The sequence below is a fragment of the Choloepus didactylus genome, chromosome 27 (genome assembly GCF_015220235.1).
Source record: "Choloepus didactylus isolate mChoDid1 chromosome 27, mChoDid1.pri, whole genome shotgun sequence".
Lineage (NCBI taxonomy): Eukaryota > Metazoa > Chordata > Mammalia > Pilosa > Megalonychidae > Choloepus > Choloepus didactylus.
The window spans coordinates 16,529,463-16,555,550 of NC_051333.1; the positions used below are offsets into that span (position 1 = coordinate 16,529,463).

General features: G+C 45.0%; 1 protein-coding gene across 4 annotated transcripts in view; it reads right to left on the bottom strand.

Moving 5' to 3' along the window:
- The window catches only part of SIPA1L3 (signal induced proliferation associated 1 like 3), a 245,329-nt gene that overhangs the window by 169,245 nt on the left and 49,996 nt on the right, over positions 1-26,088 (bottom strand). The window lies entirely within an intron of this gene.

A 26,088-nucleotide genomic window follows, 5' to 3' on the forward strand; every position in this document is an offset into this window, starting at 1 on the left:
AGACACTTGTTTCTCAGCCTCCCCTGCAGCTAGGGGCAGCCACTGGCTCCTCTATGGCCACTGAGACATACAGGGAAGCCTGCTGGGGGTGGGGGTGTTTATGGGAACATACTCCCTTCCAAAAGGACAGGTGTAGAAAAAGAAAATCTTTCCCCCATCCCTTCCTCTCTGTTTGGGATGCTACGTAAAGGATGTGATGAGGCTGGGGCAGCCATCTCGTGACCATGTAACAGCCAACATCAGGACAATCAGTCTGTACTTGCAGGGGGCTGTGTGTGTGTGTGTGTGCGTGTGTGTGTGTGAGAAACGGAATGGCAAAGAATCTGCTGCTCAAAGGTGTCACTGAGCCTCTGCATCAACCCTTGAGCTTTTCTCCTCCAGACGATTTGCAATGAGATAATAAATCATCTTCACTGCTCAGGCAAGATTTGAAGGCATCTTGTCACCTGCAGCCCACTGTGTCCCAACCACTGACAGACAACCTCACAGACTTCTTATGAGGATTCAATGCTATCATGCAAGGGAAGTGCTTGGCACAATAGTGGCACTCATTCCATGTTGGTTAAAAATTATACCATTATCACCATCAGACGCTGAGCTGCTCAAGGCCACATGACAGCTTCCATGCCCTGCACCTTCCTCCTGCCCGGGCCAGCCCACTGCAGGGAAAGAAGGCGCCAGCAGCAAATGCTTGTTTCATTTATTTGCTGCCCGCCACCTCTCATGAAAGGAACTACAGCTGTCAGGGCCACTGCCCTACTCTGAGGTGGCTGCATTAAACAGCCACTGAAGAGAGGGACAGACAAAGGCAACCAGCAGCTCAGCAGCCTCCCGAGGGGGTTGCAGCCTCTCCATGGCTGAAACACACAAGCAAAGTCCAGCCCAGCCCCATTTCTCCTATCCGGCGTCTCTTGATTATGATCTATACGCACCAGCAGGTTTGTCGCTGCCTCGTGTTACCTCTGCTATTACTCACTTTGCACTTTTCTTTAACTATACTTGCTTTTATTTTTGGCTTTAATACTAACTTTAGCTTCACCCAAAGTAGAAGTAGCTATGGAATACTTGGTTTGATGTGCCATTTAAATGTTTTTCCTGATAAACATCAAAATAAAAGTACAACGATCAAAATGTTTAAAGTGTTTACTCACTTTAAAGTGTTTACCCAGGGAATGATCTGCCCTTGGGAAAACTGTCCCCATGGCAATGAGAAAGCACACCCAGCCAGCAGGCTCCTCACCTCTCCTTTGCACATTCTCTTTCACATACATTCTAGAAACACAAAGACTCAAATGCTAGCTCTGAACAAGTCCTCCAGAGGCCAAGGCCTCCTCCAAATTCCCCCCATGAGGGCTCTGTTCTCCCAGAACGCTTTCAAGAAAGGCACTGAAGACTTTCCCTATGCCAGGTGCTGTTTTAAGGGCTTTACATAGATTAACTCGGGCTCCTCAACTTAGTCCCATGTGCAGTGGGTAGTAGCATCCTTGTTTCACAGATGGGGAAAGTGAGGCACAGAGGGGTTAAGTCACTTGCTCCAGATCTCACAGCCAGAGTTTGAGCCCAGTAACTGCTCTGGGGCCTGTCCCCCAGCACCTACCTACCCTATGATGACAGCCGGCCCTGACCAAGTGCCGATTCTGTGCCGGGAACTGTGCCCAGCACCTTGCCTCACCCTGATACCAAGCGAGTCGGAGGCACTTGCCCAGAGTCTTGTGGCTGGGACGCCAGGGCCTCGGGTCTGCCGAGTTCCAGTGCTCACTCTGACTGTGGAGTTACCACATGAGGGAAGCTGAATGGAACTTTCCTTTCTTACGAGGTCCTGTTGCAACTGCACCATCTGGCTTCTTCATTGTCGCTTTTCAGACCGCGTTATTCTGTTCTGGGAAACCAACTCTCCCCAGTAAGAAGGAAAAGAGCCCCTCCAAACTGAGCTCACATCCCTGTCTCTCAGGCCCAAAGAGGAGTTGGCCGGCAGAACTGGAATTTAAATTTAGTTTAAACTAAGACCAATCTATACTTAACATGCTTCTGGGCAAGGTTTCTCCTCACCGGGTGTAGGCCTCAGGTCCACATTCTTAATTACTCACTATCCTCATGTCAGCTAATGCTTGTGGGGCTCACTCGGGATACCAGGTCCTGAGCTAAACGCTTCACGGGTACTGACTCACAGCGTCCTTGTGAGGTAGGGCCTATCATTATCCTTGTGTTAGGAGGAGGAAACAGAAACACAGAGCTGCCAGCCACCAGCCCAAGGCCACACAGCTGCAAGTGGTGGCTCCAGAGGCCCTGATGTAACCACTTCATTACACTGCCTCTCATGATGTAATCCCTCTGTGGACTAAGCACTCACAGCTTGCTAGGCTCCGGGCTAAACACTTAACGTAAAATGACCTCAGTGAACTAGCCCCTTATATACACACACACACCTCAATGAAGTAAGTATTTTAAAAATGAAGAGCTTGAGGCTCAGAGAGGTAAAGTCACCTGCCCATGGTCACACAGTTAGTATAGGGTGGAGTCAAGACACGGTTCCCTGCAGTGTGACTCCAAAGCCATTAGCTGCAAGGCTCCTCAGCCTCACAGCCAAATTCTAAAGGTCCCAAATCTCTACCCCGGGCCCAGCAAACTGCCAAGAGAAATTCCCCAGCTCCAAGAAATCAGGGTGGAGCACTGTCTCTGCAACAGAGCAGAAACAGCTCAGCAGCTGCAGTCTTCCTGGTAACTGCTGCTCTGCATGGTCCCACCAAGCTCCTGGTGTACCACCCACCCCTTGCCCAAGGCACACTGAACTCCCATGCATGCGGGATCCAGGAGCTGAGCCAGAGCTTTCCAGGCTGACACTGATCAACTGGAGGCACAGCGGTCTCTTTAGCCCTGCCCTTAGATTTTTCTCCACAGTCTTTGTTCTGGGGATGTGGGAGGTGTTTCTTCCATGAGGGTCTGGAATTGGGATGTCTGCTCCCTTCCACGCTGGCAGGGCCCTCCTCCTGCCCGCAGGCAGATCAACCAGCGAGCAATCTTGGCTCTGACGAATGGTCCCATGTGCAGCAGAGTGCTGAAGGGTGTGAGCTCTGAAGCCAGGTGGTCTGGGTTCAAATTCCAGCTTTGCCACTTACCAGTTGTGGGACTTTGGACAAGTTACCTCCCCGCTCTATGCCTCCATTCCTTAATCTGAAAAAGAAGGATAGTAACAGTACCAACCTTACAGGGTTGTTGTGGGAATGAAAAAGCACTTAGAACAGTGCTTTGCACTAGTTACAACTATATTTGCTACTGTGATTATGAGAGGCTCAAACACACATACCGTCTCCTTCATCTGATGGGTGGGCAGAGCTGTCCTGAGCCCCCAAGACGTTGGGCTCACCAGCCACATGTCAAGGGAAAATGCACTCTCTCAAAGGACTCCACTGGCCAGCTGGCAGCAAAGGCCACAGCCTAGGGTTGAGGCAGGGTTCTCTGTTTACTGTTGACCAGCTATGAGAGAGCTATAATTACAGGTCACTTGTAATTATTTGCCTTATTTGGATGTCCGTGTGTTTATTCTTTGTCCCCACTCCCAACCAGAATGTAAAGCTCCATGAAGGCAAGGCCTGGCACCAGATGGAGTTCAATAAAGATTCACTCAATGACCAGGGTCCTGTGTGAACAGAAATTCTTGACTGTCTCATGCTCTGCTCTTCTCCTATGCATTCAAGGCAGTGCCTGACATGCAAGAAGTTCCCAAAGAAATAGACAGTGAATGAATGAAAGAGCTCCTGCCACCTGCCAGACCTAAAAGAGAGACCAAAAGGAAAGGAAAAAAAAAAAAAAAAAGATGCCTCTATCTCCAACTTCAACCATCTACTGATTTAGTCAACCTAGTCCTCTAGTTGCAGAGATCAAAGATATGGTATGAAATGACTTAGAAACACTTCTAGGGTATCTTGGCAACCAGGGGTGGAGGCAGGACTAGGAGACCACAACACTTTAGAATTTCTCAGGACACAATCCAGAGAAGGTGCCTCCTGGCCCTGCCACATGGAATCCTAAAAAAACATGTGGGCTCCACTCCTGCAAAAAGACAACACCAGGCCAAACAAAAGGCGGGGTAGGTGGTTATCTTTACAAGCAACATCAGCAAGTGCAGCAGGGGATCCTAAACCCTCTCTCCTCCAATGGCTGGCTCAGGAAGGCCACAGCACACCCACATGCCCAGGTCCACCTGGAGCGTGCCACCCCAACAGGCAGTGCAGCGACATCACGAGTTAAAGAAGGCCTGGTGTGCATCCTGGGGCTGTCGCCCGCTCAGGGTGAGACCTTAGGTAGGGGTTTTTCTCAAGTGGATCTTCCATTTCCTATTTGTAAAATGGGGCTCTAGATAGTACCCTCCTCAGGGAGTCAGGAAGTTTCAAAGGGAAGGATGCACAAAGCTGGGCACAAAGAAGCATTTACACAGGAGTTCACTCATCCATTCAACACGAAGGGAGCACCTACTAGGTGGCAGGCAGTGTTCTAGGGGATGCAGTGGCAAACAAAAAGCCCCTGCTCTAGTGGGCCTTATATTTGATGGTGTGGGGAGACAGTAAGTAAACAAATGGGGTATACTCTTTTATCTGGCTCGGGGGTAAAGGGAAGGTAAAGAAGGTCTCACTGGGAAGGTGATTTCTCAGCAGGGACATGAGAATAGTGAAGGAGCCATGGGATGCCTGGGGGAAGAAAGCTAGGACAGTTGGTGCAAAGGCCCCGAGGCACAGATGTGCCTGGTGTAGTCAGTGAGGATGCCACTGAGAATGAGGACAAGCGGTGGGAGGTGACAGCAGAGAGGTGATGGGGGCAGATCATGTGAGGCCTTGTGGCCCATGGGGAGTTCTCAGGGCAGGTGAGGGATGGGACCTGACTCGTGTCCACAGGCTCCCTATGGCTGTGAGTGGGGAACAGACCTTGGGGAGTGGGACAGAAGAATGGAGACCAGTGAGGAGGCTGTTGCCACAGTTCAGTGGGAGACAAAGGTGGGCAAGACCAGCGTGGGAGCTGAAGAGGGGGAGAAGTGAGTGAACCTGGGACAATTTCCAAAGGAGAAGGTGCCACCAAGCCTGTAACTTTCTCTGCTGTACGAAAGGGAAATATGACGGTGACTTCGTTCCGACTTCCACTCTCCCAATACCAACACCCCAGCATGATTTATCATCCTTTCCCCACCTGCTTGTCCAGCCCCACCCACCATTTAGTGGACAGTAAAAGCACCAGGGACAATGGTTCTCAAACTGCAGCGAGAGGAGACACACCAGGAGTTTGTTTGTCAAGCTTCCACCAGCAGGGCCCCACCCAGAACTAACATATGACCTCTGTGGGGCCTAATGTTTGTGTGTGTAACCAGCCAGCCCAGTGATTCCCAGGCACTGTGAGGTTTTAGAAGATTCTAGGCCAGTGGTTCTCAACTGGGAGCAATTCTGCCACCCCAGCCCCCTAGAAAACAAAGAATTATCCAGTCTGAAAGATCAACAGTGCTGAGACTGAGGCTCCCAAACTAATGGACAGCAAACCACCAAGGAAACTGTTAAAAAAGATTTAGATTCATTGTATCAGCCCGAGATTCTGCCCTTCAAAGAAGCAAAACTTAATAAATCCCTACTCCTCAAAAATTGTGGTTCACAGTAGCAGGCGTATTACCTGGGAGCTTGTTAGGAATGCAGACCTCCAGGCCCCTCCCCACACCTGAGGAATCAGAACCTGCGTTTGAACAAGATTTCCAGGTGATTCCAGGCGATTCCCAGGTGCATGCAGTGGTTCAAAATCCTGGCTGCACACCAGGGAGCTTTAAAACGATCTCCAAGCCGGGGCCTCCGGCCCTTTAGATGGATGGCAGGGAAGGAGTGCAGGGGACAGGCCTGGGCATGTTTTAAACAGTCCCCACCTGATTCTAACACGCAGCCAGGGTGGAGAAGCAGTGCCCTGGAGGAAGCACTGTAGACGCTCCACCCAGTACCCGATCTCTGGCGACAAATATCCTGACAACTTTCAGCTTCTTGGCATAAATAACCTGTCCTCCTAGAAGCAGGGCTGCTTTTTGGCACCTAGAGCCTGGCTCTCTGCCCAATGCCAAGGTCCTGGGCAAGATTCAAGCCGATGTGGAGAAACAGGAGTCAAATCCAAGCCTGGTCTTAACTGCTGACAAGAAATTAAAGAAAGAGGGACCCATTTCACTGAAGCTTAAAATCTGAAAGTGATGATAGTAACAGCCAGCACTTCCTGAGTGTACTTTTCTAAGCTTAAGAACTATTATCTCCATTCTACCGATGGGGAAACTAAGGCGAGGCACAGGTAAGTCATTTGCCCAAAGTCACCCTAGACTTCACAGGGGGAAGTTAGAAGTGAGTCCAGGCTTGTAAACAGTGAGCCCCCAAATCCCACCACTTTCATACCTTCCTCGCCTTCTACCCAAAGAGAAGAGCTCATCCATCCCCCCACACTCCCCAGCAGCAGGCTCAGTGGGGCTGGGCTCTGGCACTTCTCCAGGGCAGCTAGCTTTCAGCTGTCCCACTTTGGGGAAAGAGAAAGTGGGCTTCAGGCACAGAACATCAAGGCTTTGCTTTGTGTGACAGCGAGCTGGGTCACTTTTGGGACAGAAAGGCAAATCACATGCTGGGCTCAGAAGTCAGGGAGCCCAGCCATGAGTGAAGGGTCTCTCCTTCTCTAGTGGCCTGGGGTCCCTGTGTTAAAGACCTGGAAAAGGTTGGTAAGAACAAAGCAAGTGTGGGGCCTTTGTCCCCCATACCCCTTTCTGGATGCCAAAGTCAGCTGCCCGAAGCCCTTCTCCCCAACACCCCTCAGAGAAGAAGACAGCGGAAGCCTCAGGGAGCAAATTTGGAACCTGCATATCCCTCCCACCATGTTCTCACCCTGTTCAACCCACTCAAGCCATGTCGGCCTCCTTTATGTTCCCCCAACTTGCCAAGCAAGTTCCTACCTCAGGGCCTTCGTTCTTGCCGGTTCCTCTGCCAGGCACCTTCTTCCTTCAGTGATCTGTATAGCACCTTCTCATCCGTCAAGTTTCAGATTAAATGTTACCTCCTCTAAGGTATCAACCCCCAACACTCTCATCACATTTTCCTGCCTTAGTTTCTTAATAGCACTACCAATCACCATAAGAACTGTCTGTTCACTTCTATCCTTCTTCCCCATGAGATCTTGTGCTTCAGGAGGCCAATGACTGTGTACTTGGTGCCTATGACGGTGCTTGGCACAGACTGGAAGCCCTATAAGCATTTGTTGAATGAATACATGAATCTTTATTTCTAGCCAGATTAAGGAAATGACTATTATCTTCTTGAGGGTTCACCAGGCTTATATGCTCTGGTTTACCATAGTGTTGCCTGCGTAAGAGACATCTGTGAAATGCCAGACTAGTCATATTCCGCTGCAAACTAAAGAACAATGTTACTATAATAACAAGTACAATAATACTAATAATGGCAGCTAACATTTAATGCACACTTACTATGTGCCGGGACTTCTACAAAGAACACAAAAGTTCAGACCTCATTTTAAGTTGATACAGTAACTTATTCTTTTTCTCATTTTGCGAGAGGGACACTGAGACTTGGAGAGGCTATGTCACTTGCCCCAGGCCATACTTTAGAAAGTCTGAATCCACTGCCTGGGCCTCTAACCCTCGGCCTGCCCCACCGTGCACAGAGCTTATGGCAGTGCTCCGAGACTGGAAGGAGGGAGCTTCTGGAAAAGTGACTCACTGTTCTTGGAGATTTAGCCAGGCTGTGTCTTTCTCCCAACTTCTTCCACAATGAACACACAGTTCCTAACAATTCCAAACATTCCAACTCTAATCATATTGGTATTAAGGAAGGATGAGCAAGCTTATTGATCCGCGCTGGATTTACAATTCCACATCAGTGCTGAGTAGCCTACTGTGGCTAAAACCACTGGTCCTCAGGCTCGAGGGTTAAACTTCATTTCCCCTGGAACTGAGCTTGTCTCTCCACATACTTGAAGTTATGGCTCAGTTACTCTTCACAGCCAAAACTACCATATAATGCCCAATGGCAACAGCTAATTCTTACTCACGTGTCTGAGTGCCAGACACCTTAAAGTTCCATGTTACCAGCCCCTTACCTCCCCCACTCCTCCATGAGGTGGGTCCTATTACTACCCCCACTTCACAGGTGAGAAAACAGATCCTGAGAGAGGCACTCCCTTGCCTGAAAGCACCCAGTGGGTAAGCTGTAGAGCTGGATTTGAACTCCAGCCATATGGTTCCAGTCTGCTTTCAACCACTAACCTCCACCGCCTCTCTAACCCTGATTTGGCATTTGCCCAGAAGATGCTGCAAGAAAGTCTGTTTAGCTGTTAATTGTGCCATGTGAGTCATTTATTCACTCATTCATTCAAACATATTTTTAAAACCTAAGGCATAGCTGGGCTTGTGCTAAGAAAAGTGGATGCAGGGCCTCCATTCTCAAAATGTTTAGCTTAGGGGGGGCTCTAAAACTAAAAAGGTAATACCAACACACATGCAGGGGGTACCACGGGGAGAGGAGGCAAGGGCATCATGGTATGCCTGATGGGATAGCATCCAGGCCAAGAAGGCACCCTGGGAGGGCATGTGAACCTGCAGAGCTGGTCCTGAACTGCCAAGAGGAGCTAAAGGTGAGCATCCTATACCCCTGCCTGGCGACACTCACCCAGTCTTCTAGCTGCCATGGTCACAGTGGGGAAGCCAGGTTGCCCAGCTTGAGCCTCCTCTGCAGCCACATTTGCAAGCACCATTACCAGGAGAGCTCTCAACTGTCACTCAGCCCTTGGAGGCCATGGTTTTCTGAAAGATTCCACTATTGGGAAAGCCCTGAAGAACTGCACAAGCTGCCAAGTGGTTAAGAACCCGAGCTTCCAGTTGGACGGGAGAGGCTGCCCCTGACTGGCTATGTGACCTTGGGCAAGTAACTTATCAGCCCTGGGTGGGTCTCCCCATCAGCAGTGGAGGACCGCCTTATCCGGCTGCTGAGAGAAGGAAAGGAGTTAACCTAAGTACCTGAAACGCCTGGCACACGGTGAACGCTCAATAAACCTCACCTGTTATTCTCCCCAGACCCTCGGACAGTGTCAGACACACAGGAGGCACTCCCCAACCTCAGGGGGCCCAACCGTCTGCAGAAAGAAAGGTCCGAGCCCTAGGGAGGAAATGACCCAGGGCCTCTGGGAGCCAATGGGACTGTCCACCAGGTCTTCAGACAAGCAGGTAAAGAGACCTGCCTGGGGGAAAAAAAAACCGGTTCCACAGCTTTCTCTGGCTGCTCAAGGCCTAGTTCCCAGGGCCTGCCTCTCAACCTTGATCTAGGAGGTTTTATTTGTTTCCCTGGTTAGACAGATACAAGAAGCTTTAGAACTGTGTCTCCCATAGGCTTCCTTCAGATTGGGGTTCCAGCTGTTTTGCCACATTCCCATGGGTCACTCTCCACAAACTGATCACCATAAAGACAGCTGAAAGCAAGCCTCTCCCGACGGATTCATGCGTTTACAAATATCTACTGAGCATGCCTGTGATTGTGGGAATTATACTGGAGAGAGACAAGTAAGAAAATACTTGATTTCCCAGCCTTCCTTGCAGTTAAGGGTGGCCATGTGACTTTAAATGGCCAATGACATATAAAGAGAAATCTGATGGAGCTACCATTCCTAACTAAATAAACCATCTTTCACTCCAAGCCTTCCTTTCCTAAGTACCCATGAGTACTACTACTCTAAACCTATTAATGGAAAATGCTTGCAGGAACGTGTCCTTTGGAAATGGTAAGGTGTTACTGCTACCAAAGGGCCCTGCTCTCCTGAGATGGTAGCACTGTCATCACAGGCACTGAGATCCCCCAGAGTCTACCATATAGACCTCTGGATAGAAAATAGAGAGTGTTAAATAATTGTAATAACAACAATAATTGACACCACTGATTCACTACTTCCCGTAGTAAATACTTTACAAATGTTAATGGGTTTCATCCTCAACACAGGCCCATGAGGCAGGTATCATCACCTCCATTTACAGTTGACAAAAGTGAAATACAGAGAGGTTAAGTAACTTGCCCAAGGTCACAGAGACAGTAAGTGGCAAAGGGGGTATCTGCACTCAGGTGATCAGGCCCCTTAATCAAAACTTTTAATCATGAGCAACACTAATAAAGTATGAGCCTGAGCCAGCCCTGTGAAAACGACTGAAGCAATCACTACGGTGTACTGAGTGCCCACTATGTGGCAAGCTTGGAGCTGAGCATGGCGTGTGTATCACTCTCCAACGACCCCTGTGGTCAGCACCATGACCGGGCCCACTGAAAAGAAGGGAGGTGACGGGCTTGTCCCATGTCACATGACTGCAGGAGAAACAGGCCTGACACCCCACAGATGTCAGATCACGCCTCTTGGGACCAGCTTGCAGGGGAAAGCTTCTTTCATTATTAACCACCATCAATAACCAGCTCTGAAGGATATTCTTGGCCTCTCCTTGATCTCATGTGATGAGGCCATGTGTACTTGGCCACAAAGAAAAGCAGGGCATGGAAAGAATCAGAGCAGAACACCACACCCAGGTGCTCCCAGAATCAAGGCCATGGCCCTTTCTGTGGCCTTCAGGCCGCTGCTGACCCTTCAAGCTGGCCCCTCTCCTCCCTTGCTCCAGCCTCAAAGACGTCCCTCTGCCTCTGGAGGAAGCCACTCCCCTTGGGTTCTTAACACATGCTGTTCCCTCTGCCTGGCATGACCCACCTCACGCATCCCCTACCCCAATACACCTCTTCCTTTTTCCCCTAATTCACTCCTACTCATCCCTCAGTAGTTCAGACACTGAGCTGAATAAGGAGAGATCTTCAGAATGTGCTGTTAAGTTAAAAAAAAAAAAAAAAGCAAAGTACAAAACTGGGCATGGAGTAGGCTACCTTTTGTTTAAGAAAGGAGGGGGAAATAAAAACATATACTAGGATTTGCTTGTATTTACATAAAGAAACCCTAGAAGGATACCCAAGAAACTAATACAAAGGATTACTGAAGGGGTAGAGGAACAAGGTATGCAGGGAAGAGGAAGAGGGGAGACCTTTCAGCGTGTATATCCACACACGTGCACAGAAAGAGAATTAATTTCTGAAGTATATGCACGCATCACCTATTTTCTTTAAAGTGCCACAAATAAAAATAAAGCAGGACTGACAGGGAGATCATCAGATTCAGCCTGAGCAGACCTGAATACATCCATCTGCCGGACTGCCTGGTAATGTCCGAATCCCCCACTGGACTGTGGGTCCCAGAGGACGGGCTGGACCTGTTTCCATGAAGTAAATTAACAGGGGTGGGGAGGAGTGGGGGAAGGAAAGGACCAAACTCAGTCACTGGCCCAGAAATCTAAGTGTTAACAGAGATCCATCTCCAAGACATACTGCTGAGGGAAAGTGTGTAGTGCAGAGATCAGAAAACTTTAACTATCAAGGGTCAAACAGTAAATATTTTAGGTTTTGTGGGACATCCAGTCTCTGCTGTAATTATTCAATTGCCCTTTTAGCCGCTATGGACAGTAAGTAAATGATTGGGTGTGTTATGTTCCAATAAAACTTCATTTATGAAAACTGAAATCTGAATCTCATAATTTTCATGTCGTGAAATATTCCTCTTGTGATTTTTTTTTCCAAACATTTGAAAAGTTAAAAAATCATTCTTAGCTCATGAGCCATACAAAAACAGGCAATGAGCCACCTGTGGCCCCATGGGTTGTAGTTTGAAGTACCTGCTAGAAAGTATGGCTGCCATTTATGTGAAAATAAGAGAAAAAAGGGAGAAGGGAACATATTTCTGTATTTGCGTGTAAATACATAGAGTCTTTCTGAAAGGAGATATAAGACATAGATCTGCGTCCATGAAGAGCTCAGGGATGGAAGGGAAATTGATTTTTAAAATAATAAAATGTGCAAATTATTAAAAATAATATATTTTTAAAGTTAGTACTAAGGACAGTAAAGAGGCCATGAATGGGATGTGGTTAAGAGCCCAAGCTCCGGATAAGAAAGAAACCCTGGCCAGAATCCTGAGTCTGTCTTTCTCACTTGCTTTGCACCCCCAGAAACAAGTTATTTTACCTCTCTGAACCTCAGCAAAATGGGGATATATTAATACTGTCTTTATGGGGCTGTTAAGGATTGGAATTCTTTGCATAGTGCCAGGCACCTGGGAGGCACAGGCTTTTATTATCTTTATCATTAAGAGTCATTCGTGAGGAAAAAGCCTTTCTCAGAAGGGAGGCCCGAACATAACTGCAGCTATGAAATTCCCCCAAGAGCCCGCCCAGTCCCACAGCGAGTCATCTGACCGTCCACATAATAGATGCCTTGTGACGCAGGGAAACTCATTTGTATTAGCAACTGCATTCCACAGAGATGCATCCTGGAGCCACGTCTGCACATCCTGTTCAACGGAGAAGGCAGCCAGCATCCCATCTCTGGATCTGTCCCTAACCATCAAGACACGGGGTGGCCTGCAGGGCCTTGCATCTGTCAGCACACTCAGTCCCCATTTATTAAACACCTACTGTGTATAAGGACATGCAGGTAGACACTCCTCTGCACCTTGCCCTGGAGGCTGCAGGTGCAAACATGGGTTCCTTTAAAAATAACTGGTGGGATCGCTCTGCGTTTCTCCAAGTGTTTATTCATGCAACAAATATTTACTGTGGCTCTCCTATGGGCCAGACATTTTTCAGGGCACTTGCTCTTTTTTTTTTTTTTTTTTTTTTTTTTAATTAAATTCAGTTTTATTGAAATATATTCACATACCATACAATCATCCATGATGTACAATCAACTGTTCACAGTACCATCATATAGTCATGTGTTCATCACCTCAGTCTATTTCTGAACATTTTCCTTACATCAGAAAGAATAATAAAAAATAAAAGTAAAAAAGAACACCCTAATCACCCCCTCCAACCCACCCTATTTTTCATTCAGTTTTTGTTCCCATTTTCTACTCATCCATCCATCCACTAGATAAAGGGAGTGCGATCCACAGGGTTTTCACAATCACACTGTCACCCCTTGTAAGCTACATTGTTACGCAATCATCTTCAAGAGTCCAGACTACTGGTTTGGAGTCTGACAGTTTCAGGTATTTACTTCTAGCTATTCCAATACATTAAAACCTAAGAGAGGTTATCTATACGGTGCATAAGAATGTTCACCAGAGTTACCTCTCAATTCCATTTGAAATCTCTCAGCCACTGAAATTTTATTTCATTTCGCATCCCCCTTTCAGTCAAGAAGATATTCTCAATCCCACGATGCCAGGTCCAGATTCATCCCTGGCAGTCATGTCCTGTGTTGCCAGCGAGATTTACACCCCTGGGAATCAGGTCCCATTTGAGGGGAAGGCAGTGAATTCACCTGCTGAGGCAGCTTAGCTAGAGAGAGAGGGCCACATGTGAGCAACAAAGAGGTACTCAGGGGGAGACTCTTAGGTACAATTATATGCAAGTCTAGCCTCTCCCTTGCAGTAATGAGCTTCATTAAGGGCAAGTACCATGACAGAGGGCTCGGCACATCAAACTGCCAGTCCTCAATGTTTCTGGGCACTCACTCTTAACCAAGACCCTCACTCGCTGGCTGTTTCCCTTTGGACTGTGAAAACTGTAAGGAAGAAACCTTGTGAACCACTGTCCCTTGTGTGTCCCCTGTGCTCAGCACAGGCTGTGGCACAAAGCAGGTAAACAATCAACTTTTGTTGGGAGTGTAGAGCATCTGGGGTCTTGGCCTGCCTGGTGCATCTGTCTTACCTTCTGGTAACAGCACCCCACTTTTACTGGGGAGAACTGCTCCTCCCCCATCCCTCCTAGCTCTGTCAATCCCAAGACCCCCACAGGACCCAAGCTAGGCCAATCAGCTGCTCTTGCAGAGGAATCTGAATTTCAAGTCACCGATAAAAATAACAGCAATAAAATAAAGGCTAATATTTTTCTAGCACACACTCTGTACTAGGCACTGTTCTAAACACTTGTCTAGCATTAACTTACTGAATGAATCCCCATACAATGCTCTGGTTCTTACTCCTATCTTACAGTTGACAAACTGAGGTAGAGAAAGGGTGGGAAACTTAGGAATAAGTGATGAGGTTGAGATTCATGCCCAGAAGTCCAGCTGCAGCGTCTGAGTCCTTCTACCTACTGGGACGGCAGGGCCTAAAGGCATGACCCTGAACATCTATCTTGAGACACCTCAGAGCTGCCTGACCCTGGTTCCTTTTAGGGCTACAGGTGGCCAGAGTTGGTTTCTGTTGCTTGTAACCCAAGAACCCTGATCGATAAACCAGGACCCCTTACTAGGTTTCACATTTGCTTCTAAGTGCTGTAGGACAGGGGCAGCTTATACACACTTTGGGAGGTGGAGTCAGTAGTCAGGGCATTTGAGGGCAGCCTGCATCTTCATCTTCTCACCATGCAGAGGGGAACCCAGACAGAGAGCAGGCGTGAGAACAGAGGAGACCTGTTAGGGGGTGGTTCTTAATGTTCAAAGCAGGGGTTTCCCTCACAACTGCTCTGACTCTTTGGGTGGAACAATCCTGTGCATTATAGGATGTTTGGCATCCCTGACCTCTAGGTCCTAAACTCCTATAATGAGTTTACCCCTGTGAGTCCAAAACCATCTCACACATTTCTGAAGCCTTCTTAGAGAGGGACACCCAGTGGCTGAGACGCTGGCCCCACACCAAGTCCCCGTGTCTGGCAGCCCCTGTCAAACCCTTTCTTAAACTGGATCCTGTCCCAAAGGTGGGTTCTTTGAATTTTTATTGGTTATTTTCAGTCCCACAACATAAGAACTGTAATTAATTATTAATACCTATAGAGTCCTTACCCTGTGCCAGATGCATTTCTCAACAGTTTATAGTAACTCATTTAACCCTCACAGCCACCAGTGAAGGGGGCACCATGACTGACATGTCTCCCATCCTACAGATGAGGAAACTGAGGCTGGAAGGGTTGCGTGACTTGCTAGTAGGTGGGGGAGCCTCGATGGGAGGCAGTCTCCTCAGCCTCCAGGGGAACTGGTGTCCAGAGATTCCCAGTCATGGCCTGGAGGTGGCCACTGCCCCTCTCTGTTCTTTGTGCTCTGTAAGCGTCTTCCTCAGGACCACGAGGGGCTTCCTGCCTGCCCAGGAAGCTGCTCTATCTGCTGCCATTCAGCTTCAGGCCTCGGCACAGCGGTGTGCTCCCCAGGAAGCCCTCCATGCCAGCCTCCCCCCCACCGCCGACCCTGGCAGGCCCTGGGTTCCACCCGCTACTGTGCTCTCCTAGCTCCCTGACTTTCTCCTTTATGGCATTTCTCGCAGCTGTAACTGGTGTTAGGGAAGTTAACTGAATGACTGAGTCTCCCATTTCCCTTCCAGACGGTCAGATTCACGAGGGCAGAGGACTGTTTCATGATGCACCTGTGTCTGGTGGCTCAGTTCTGGCTCTAGTGGGTGCTATATATATTTTCTAGGTAACAAATCAACTACTTTCAAAAAATTCATGTTTCAAACTAAGACAGCAAAACACAGTTTTGAGCTTCAACTGGCTGGCCTAGAACCAAGGGAAACGAAGAGATCTGCCAGGGTCACTTCTTGAGGAGCTGGGGAAGGGGCGATTGACCACCATGTGCTAGAACAGAGGGAAAAGAGTCTGTGATGGCACAACAGGGTATTCCCAAAGCCATCATTAGAAATACTGGTGAAACAAAAACAGCAAAGAGTAAACACTAACTCCTTCATCCAGAATTTTAAGCCTTCTACTCCTGCATCTCATGTTCCACCCTCACAACAGTAAGGCTAAGAGCACAGGCCGGAAGCAGATGCACCGTGTTCAAATCCGACCTCTGCCATGAATAGTGAACTGTCTGAATCTTGGGCAAGTCAATTAACCGCTAAGCATCTAGAAAACGGGGATACAGCAGGATCTATCTTATAAGGCTGTTATTAAATGAGTTCACCCATGAAAACAACAAGTGCTCAATGAAGACTAGCTGTCATCATTATTACGACCAGTGGCATTTCTCTTCATCCCCCAGAACCATGACAATGGGGAGCTCACCTTGCCAGTGGACCGCCCATGCCCTGCTTTATCCTACTCCTGATGCCTAAGCTGACCAATCTCTTTGTTGATGACCTTCCTTGAATTTGAAGACAACAAATCTGTCCCTCTTCTGCCTTGGGTGACCTAAGGTGGACTGTGACACTTAAAATCAACCATTCCAATATAACACCACATCAAATCATCTGAAAAGCCAACCACACATCTTATTGCACAATAAACAGATACAAAGAGATTGATCAAATGTTTCCCTTACACAGTTTCAAGTCTAGGTACCTGTGATGGTTAGGTTCATGTGTCAGCTTGGCCAGGTAATGGTGTCCAGGTGTCTGGTCAAGCAAGCACGGGCCTAACTGTTACTGCAAGGACATTTTGTGGCTGGTTAATGAACCAGAAGGCTGGTTTATTAAATCATCAGTCAACTGACTGTACCTGCGAATGACTACATCAATGAGAGGCATGTCTTCCACAATGAGAGGATTCAATCAGCTGGATTTAATCCAATCAGTTGAAGACTTTTTAAGAGAAAAAGACAGAGAATCTTCTTTTTTAGCTAGCCAGTGAAGCGTCTCCTGGGGAGTTTATCGAACACCTTCATCAGAGTTGCCAGTTCACTGCCTGCCCTACAGAATTTGGACTCATGCATCCTGTCCTCCAGAATTTGGACTTGTGCATCCCTGCAATTGTGTGAGACACTTTTATAAAATCTTATATTTACAAATATCTCTTATTGGTTCTGTTTCCCTAGAGAACCTTAACTAATACAGTACCTGACCCCTTCCCTGAAAAAAGGACAATTAATTTAAAGAGAACAGATGTCCAGCATTCTACTCCATGAGCATTTGCCCTGGTGTGAGGGGGATGGGACCTGAGCATATGCTAGTCCTTCAGGCAGACTCAATTCCTCAGCATCGGGACAGCTCACCACTCGGAATGGCATTCTAGTGTTTCAAGGCACACTTTTTTTCATACAACATGGGCCCTAAACACAAGCCAATTCCACTGGTAGGTCCCTATCAGAACAAACAAGTATTCTGAAGCTGGGGGAGAAACTGTCATACAAGATGAAGTGTTGACTTCTTCCTGCCCCCAAGTACCCATTCTTTCTTTAATATCCTTTCTTTCTTTAATATCTGAACCCCACATTGTAGTCCAGCATATGGCTGCCTCAAATGAAGGCCACATTTCCCAGCCTCCCTTGCAGCTAGGTGTGGCCAGATGACTAAGTTCAGGCCCAAGGGATGGGAGTAGAAGTGGCATGTGTGACTTCTGGGTCACCTAATTAAAGTATGATAAAATTCAGGTGCTCTCATTATTTTCACCAACCTCTAGTTGAAATTCAGCTTTTCCTTCAATTGTGAAAGTAGGCAAACCACAGTGGATTTCACACCACCTGTGAATTTGTCACCAATACAAATCACAGATATTTTATCACAATATCTCGAAATAGCATGGGCGCTACTTTGAAATGATGATACTTTTAAGATCCACAACTGGATTTTGTTATACTATATCACAATTTATCTTTATATTTTGAAAACTATATTTCAATGCAAGTGGTTTCTTTTGTAATCCCATATGTTTCATGAACCTAAAAACATAATTTTGAGAAACCAGATGTCAAAAGGTCTACGGCACACAAAGGTTAAGAATCCCTGCCTTGTTCCTCAAAAAAGTTAAATATATTATTCAGCCACAAAAAGGAATGAAGTGGGGAATGGGGAGTTAATACTTAACAGGTACAGAGTTTCTGTTTGGGGTAGTAGAAAAGTTTTGGTACTGGATGTAAATGTAATTAATACTGTTAATTGTATACTTGAAAGTGGATAAAATGGGAAATTTTAGGTTGTGTATATGTTATCAGAATAAATTTTTTTAAAAAACCATAGACCCATACAACACAAAGAGTGACTCCTAATATAAACTATGGACTATAGTTAATAATATAATTATAATATTGTTTCATCAACTGTAACAAAAGTATCACACTAATGCAAAATATTAATAATAGGGAAACTGTGTGTGTGAGGGGGACACATATGGGAATGCTATACTTTTTGCATGATTTTTCTGTAAACCTACAACTGCTCTAATATAAAAACTTAATTTTTAAAAAGGAATGAAGTAGTGATACATGCTACAACATGGATGAACCCCAAAAACATTATGAGAAGAAACCAGACACAAAAGACCACTTATTTTATGATTCCATTTATAGGAAATGTCAAGTATAGGCTAGAATGCACACATGGTGATGGAGGGGAGTCATTTTGGACCCTGCAGATGAGTGTTAACTCCCAGGAATGGGAAGCAGGGAGATGGCAGGAGTCTGGGATCCCAACACCATGGAGCTGTCCCATTGGCCATGACTGCTCACTTTCAAACTGTTTCTTGAGAGAGAAATTAATTGCTATCTCATAGAAACCATTACTATTCTGGGTATGTTACAGCAGCCAAACTTACATCTGACTAATACTCAAAATCACCCAAAGAGATTGCTATAGGTGATCTTAAGTCTATATCATTTTTTGCTTTACCCAATGACTACCAAAGCCACCTCCTCCATGGGGTGCACCATCCGTCCATTATACAGCCCTGAGTGTCCCCACCCCCACCCCGGCAGGAAGGAGGACTCAGCCGCCTATACTGTCATGTCAGTATGGTGACCTCTTTACTCCACAGTGGGAGGCTGAGCAGATGGCAGAACTATGGCTTTAGGAGAGAAAACAGCAACCTGGCAAAAGGCTTCTGGTTGCGGGATCCTTGACCGACTGCAGAGATCTGGAATAGCATCAGCAGCGTGGGATAGTCCCTTAGAAGTATTCAAGTAACCAAGTGTTAAAACGCTTGACCTTAGCTTCCCAATCCCTGGCCTCCTTAGATGCAAGATGACTAACAGGCTAATTAAAAATGTGTGTTAATTGTCATACTCTAGTTAACATGGTGACGGTTTTATTGTCGGGAGATGTACCATCCCAACTGGCTCCAAGACTCCAAAAGGAAGGTCACTTTGGGCATCATTAATACCAACAGGCCTATAAAAGTATGGCTGAAGCATACATTTCATTTAAACTACTAGTAAAACTTTCACTGTGAAATTTCACTGCCAGCATTTTTAAAACTTCCGGCCAGACTTTGTTCCTTACTCCAGTTCAATGACAAGTTAACCATATTTTTTAATGAATAAACCACTCTACTTCAACTGCATTCATTTAATAAAGATTCTTTTGAGCACCTAGTAAGTACTGGGAAAACAATGGGAAGAAAAAAAACCAGGCCTGGGATTGACATCCTGGGACTCACAGAGCAGTGGGGTTACAGACATGAAACATGTAAAGGCAAAAATAAACCTACAATTAAATATTATGGTAACTTCTTGTGATGGTTTGCAAGGTGAGAACAACAAGGGACCTCCTTTAGCTTCATGATGGTCCAGGAGGGCCCCTGTAAGATCTGACATTGAAAATCAGATCTAAAGGAGAAAAGCAATCAGGAAAAACATTTCAAGCCAAGGGAACAGCACATACAAAGGCTATGAGGCAGGAAAAAAAAGGATGGTTTATTTGAGAAACTAAATGAAAACCTGGCTGTTGTGCAACAAGCAAAGCTGGCAGGGGCCACATCATGGGGCATCTTGTAGACCAGGGTAAGGATTTTTTAATGTGATTTCAAGTATAGGAGTAAATCAGTAGATTACTGTTACTTGTCCCCCGCTGGCATCCCTTTGTACCCTTTCCCAAAAAGCACCCTATGTTCACTTGGGCCCCACGTGGCCCCGACTTTCAAGCCATGAGTCGTCTAACCTAAATAAGCCAGTCACTGTCTCCCGCCTTCCCCTGGCCATATGATGCGGAATGGTTGGGCACAAGACCTAAGTTGGCTCACAGGGAATTCAGAACTGCTGTAGCAGTTTCCATGCACAAACAAAAAGGGCTACCTCCCTCTCTTTTCCACTGGACTTGAGCTTCAATAATTTGAGGCCAGACTTGTTGCACTCTTCTTACCAGTATCAAAAAACAAACAATTTGAGACTGGAACCAACTGAAAGATTAAAGGATAAAAACTCAGTATTGGCAATAATGTAATTTGAGCTTTGGATCAAATTGCAACTAAAGCAGTTAGCCCTGGACTTTACATTGAGTCAATAATTTCTCAAATTTTCTTAAGCCAGTTTGGGTTGGGTTTTCTGTTTCTTGTGACCCAAAGATTCTGACTGCCAGAAATGAGAGACCATTATAGGGATTACAATATGAGTAAAACCTGACTTAATTTCTTTTTTTTGGAAGATAGAATGGAAGGGGATATCAGTAGAAGCAGTGAGCCAAATAGGAGACTACTGCAATAGCTCCTGTGAGAGATGAGGGCATCAGAATACATTACTGAGACTAACATTTACTAAGAACTTACTACGTGACAGTTAATTCAGCTATGAATTAATAACATAAGAACACTAAGGTGAGGGTACTATCATCATAGCCTTTTTTTTTTCCTTTTTTTTTCTGAAAAGGCAACTGAGGCCTAAAGAGGTGACGAATTTCCCAGCCAATGGCTGAAGTGCTGGGTCCATCTGCTTTGGGAGTCTATTTCCCTAACCACTGTTGCCCTGGGATTGTGGCCTGGAATGTGAGGCCTGGAATGGTCCTAAGCCCTCCCTGTATCCCTGTTTTCCACCTGCATGACTGACATCTGCCCTCCACCCACTCATCCACTGACCCCCGCCCCCACCTGAACAGGTGAGAGTGAAGGAGAAGGGCAGGAGAAATGGGGGCCTCTGGGGCAGCTCTGGGGTGGGATGATCCTGAACGGTCCTCTGAGCAAAGGAAAGCATTGAGGTAGAGAGGGGAGGCAGGTCAAAATCACCACCCCCCCAACCACCAATGGTTGGCACCACCCGATCTAGCCTCTACCACAGCAGACTGGAGCACAGAGCTGGTACCAGATGGAGGATGCAAAGGGAGGTGGGTCACTGGCAGGAGTCATCCAAAAGACACAAGAACTCTTTTGGATCCCAAATAAGATTTCTGAGATCCACCATTCCAAGCTGGTCAGGTGACATTCCCCATGAAACAAAGTCCAATTACTCTCCACACATGGAGGAAAGGGAGCTTTCTGTCCAACCCAGTCCTTACCATCTTGAGCAAGTTGCTGCAAAGCAACCCCTGCTGAGCCAGAGGCAGGTGGCCTGAGGCTGCTGTGGCAGGCTGGGAAGGACAGTGCCTGCCAGCTGCCTGCAGAGCCAATTCCTGCTCCTAAGGAACATTTCTGCAAACAGATCATTGTTTCTGGACCAAGGCTGCAGTGGGCAGCAGTAAAATCCAAGTGGAATTGAAAACCAATTATCACTTATTTCAGGAAAAACAGTGAGACATGGAAAACACAGCGGGATGGGGGGTGGAGATTCTGTGTCTAGACCAAATGGTACTAATAGAGCGGGTGGAGGACAGGACAGAACTGTCACACATGGGGCCATGCAAATTAAGGTGTTAAATCACAGCTTGCTGCTTCTAATGTATTCTTTTCCCCAAAGTAGTCAGCACACAAAACCAAAAACATGGCAGGTTCTTTTAAGGTGGGAAGGAGGTGGTAATGTCCAGACATACTGAAGACACAGTGGAAAGCTGGGTCCCCGACATGAACCTTGGAGAGAAAGGGCCGATTACAGAAGGACTGAAATGGTGTTTGATAATGGCCGACATCAGAAAACATCCCAACTACAATTAAGGATTCAGAAATGCAAAAACTGGGGGAGTTGGTAGAGACAGCCTGCTGGTTTTTTCCTCAAATTTTCATGACAAAAAGTCATGAGCAAAACATGAATCTAAATGTTTAAAACAAAAACTGTTAAAAATATAAGAAAACCTGGACAAAACCAAATCACTGTGGAAGACAAATACGCTTCTTTCAGGAGACCAAAAATAAGGCTAAAGAGAATTTGCATAACACAAACTTACAACTTGTCTTTAAAGGTTTATATAAAACTCTTTACAAGGAAATGGATGAGGGCCATTCTTTATAAAATATCATGGAATTTCTGTAAAATTTACCTTATATTAGGGAAAGAAATGAAATTCTCAGATTTTCCAAAACAAAAATTTTCCTGTCACACTACTATAACCCTAATGTATTTAAACTAGAAATGAATGACAATTTTAAAAAAATGGTTCTCAATCTTGACTGCATGTACAATTATCCAAGGAGTTTAATATATTTTGATTTGCAGATCTCACTCCCAGAGAGTCTGATTAAATTGAACTGAGCATCTTATCCCTTAAGGCCCCCCATGTTTGTTATTAAGGAATTACTATTAAATGTTTTAGTTGTGATAATGGTATTGTGATTATGTTTTTAAAAGGAGACCTTATATTTTCAGAACTATAAATTGAAATATTTATGGATAAAAAGAAAGATGTATGGTATCTGCTTCAAAATAATGAGCAGGGGAGGGGGAGAAGTCAAAGTATAAATGAAACAAGACTGTTCATCACTGGGTAATTGCGGAAGCTGAGAGATAGATTCACAGAGGTTTATTATAAATAATTCTACTTCTACATGTTTGAAGATTTCCATAATGAAAAGTCAAACGTAAAAAAATATATATATAGAATTTAATTAGTTAGATTGGTTTGTGATGTACAGCAGCCCGAGCTATATATTTGAAATTTATAAATCTGAAAAGATTTCCAGGTATGACTTAAGTTAGATCAAAACTACCAAACAGACTTAGGAAATGGTGAAGTAAAGAGCTCAGCAATTTCTCTCCCCGAAAAAGCAGCAACAAAAAAAACCTGGACAAAATTGTCAAACACAACCAGCTGAAGGCTCTAGAAATCGACTAAAAGACATACAACCACCTGAGAAGCATTTACTTGAGAAAGACTGCTGAACTTCAAGTAAATCAGAGGCAGAATGTGGTGTTTTAACTTGGGGCTGCTGTCATCATACCAAGCAACTCCTTCAGTCCTGAAGTTCTACCAAAGCAGGGCAAGCCAGGAAAACAAGCAGCTTTGCTGTCAGAGGGGGCTGACTTGATTTGGAGCAATGCAAAGAAAAACCCCACTCTCCTGGGAAACAAACTGGCAGACTGGCCAGGCATTTAACAGGAATGCTCAGGAAATGAGACACCCATAGTGGACCTTGCTAAGCCCCCACATATCTCTGGCAGTCTGGAAGAATGTACCCATACACAATGCTACACTCAAGCTCCAGACAGACTGGAAAGGGCTCTAGTTATCCACACATTTCTGGCTGAACATGAGGTATTGTGCATGTTCAAAGGAGATACCAGATGGCAAGGCAGAAAGTAAAAGCCAGGCAGAGATGTAAACTGCTGAACTTTGAAGACATTCCCCAACCCATACAAGAGATCCCTCAGCAAACAGTGAAAGCCTAATTGGCTCAGGTGTTTCAGCAAAACCACTAAGTAATGCTGATCCAAGGGCAACCCCTTGTAAATTATGCTTACAATTTAAACAAAATTTTAAAAAATGCGTGGACATCAGTCTCCACACCACAGGAGAAAGGACTCTGCAGAATTAGCCCCCTAAATCAGGAAAGAAAGAAAGAAAAAAAAAACAAAAAATAGCAACTACAACAATGGCCAGCAAGGAGGGAGGGCTCAGAATCCAGAGTTGCTACAATACACTGTTTAAAATGTTTCATTTTCAACAAAAAATTGAGACATGCAAACAAACAGTAAAGTGTGATCCATACTCAGGGAAAAATCAGTTAATAGAAATTGTCTCTGAGAGGGCCCAGAAGTTGGACTTGGCAGACAAAGACTTCAAAACAGCTATCAGAGTATGTTCAAAAACTAAAGGAAATCATGTTTAAAGAATTAAAGGAAAGTATAAAGATAATAACACCTTAAATAAAGACAAAAAATAAACTTTTTTTAAATGGAAATTCCTTAGTTGAAAATTGCAACACCGAAATGAAAAATTCATTAGAATGGCTCAACAACATATTTTGAGATTTGAGATGGCAGAAGCAGCAGTGAATTTAAAGATAGATCAATAGAAGTTATCCAATCAGAAAAAGAACGGAAAAAAAAACAAAAAAAAAAAACGAATAAAATTAAAGAGAACCTCAGAGGCATGGGGAGACACCACCCAGGGCAACAACAAAGGTATAATGAAAGTCCCAGAAAAAGAGGAGACAGAAAAGAGCAGAAAAAAAATATGAAGAAACAATGGCCAACAACAGACCAAATTTGATGAAAAACATTGATCTACACATCCGAGGAGTTCAACAGATTCCACACAGGAAAAATAAAAAGAGATCCACACTGAGACACAGCATAATCAACTTCTGAAAGACAAAGACAAGGAGAAAATCTTGAAAGTCAGCGAGAAAAACAACTCATCGAACACACTGAGAATCAATACAATCAACAGCTAATTTCTCATCAGAAACAATGGAGGTCAAAAGGCACTGGAATAGGAATAGCATATACAAAATGCTGAAACAGAAAACTACCAATTGAAAATTATATATCCAGGAAAATCATACTTCAAAAATGAAGCCAAAGAAAATAAACAAGTATTTGCAAAGTCCCTTGAGGAAGTGAAGAAAAAATGTGGAACTATTAAACTTCCCCACCTGGGGATTTCCTGATATTCTCTCAAGCATTAGGGACTCTCAATTTAATAAGTCAAGCCCTCAATCTTGAGGTTTGCCCTTATGAAACTTATTTCTGTAAAGCTAAGCCTACTTATAATTATGCCTTAAGAATCACCTCCAGAGAACCTCTTTTGTTGCTCAGATGTGGCCTCTCTAAGCCAAACTGCAAATAAACTCACTACCCTCCTTCCTACATAGGACATGACTCCCAGGGGTAAGCCTGGCCTGGCATCATGGGATCAACAATGCCTTCCTGACCAAACGGGGGAAAGAAATGAAACAAAGTTTCAGTGACTAAGAGATCTCTAATAGAGTCATGAGGTCATTCAGGAGGCTACTCTTATGCAAGCTTCAGCCAGATATTGCAAATTGCCAGGTATGCCAAGCCCCAACCAACAGTATTCCTGGAAATTCTAAAGAATACCCTGGGCTCTATCTAAGACTCTACAAAAGTTTTTCCTATTAAGTTTACTTTTTCAGAAACATAAAGCCTCTAAATGGTTCCTATGCCAGATAAGCCCTGAAACCCAGAGGTACCAATCTCTCCAAGAACATCAACCAGTTTCATTCCTCTACCCCATAATGTCGATACTCCTTTTCAGCATGAAGAAGTTAGAATGGTCATTGCCCAGATATCCCTGAAGATTGAGAGAAAGATCAAATAAGAGGGAGGAGTTGTAACTGAGAAGTTAGGATTTAACAAATGATCATGACTACTGACTTATATATTACTTTTTAGTTTCTAGGGCATTAGTATAGCCAGAAGGAAATACCTGAAACTTTTGAACTGTAATCCAGAAGCCTTGATCTTTAATAATGACGGTATAACAATACAGCCTTCATCTTGTGACCATGTGATTGTAAAAACCTTGTGACTGACACCCTCTTTATCCAATGTATGGGTAGATGAGTAATAAAATAAAGATGTGAATAAAAAAATAGGATGGGAATACAGGGGGAAATACCCCTATGTAAACTACTGACAATGGTTAACAGTACTATGTTAATAATCTTTTATCAATTGCAACAAATGTAACTACTGTTAAAAAAATAGAATTACAAAAAAAAAAGTGCTATCATCAATTGTAACAAATTTTCCTCACCAATACATGTGTTGGTGGTAGGAGGTGTGTGGGAATGCTGTACTTGATGCATGACTGTTCTGTAAACCCACAATTTCTCTAATAAAAATGAAAATTAAAAAAAAATGAAGCCAAAATAAAAGTATTGCCAGATAACAAAGACTAAGAAAATGTGTTGCAATCAGACTTAATTTGCAAGAAATACTATAAAGAAGTCCTTTGGGCTGAAAGGAAAAGACATCATTTGGTGATCTGAATTGACAAGAAGAAATAAGAGTACCAGAAAAGGTAAATTCATAGATAAAT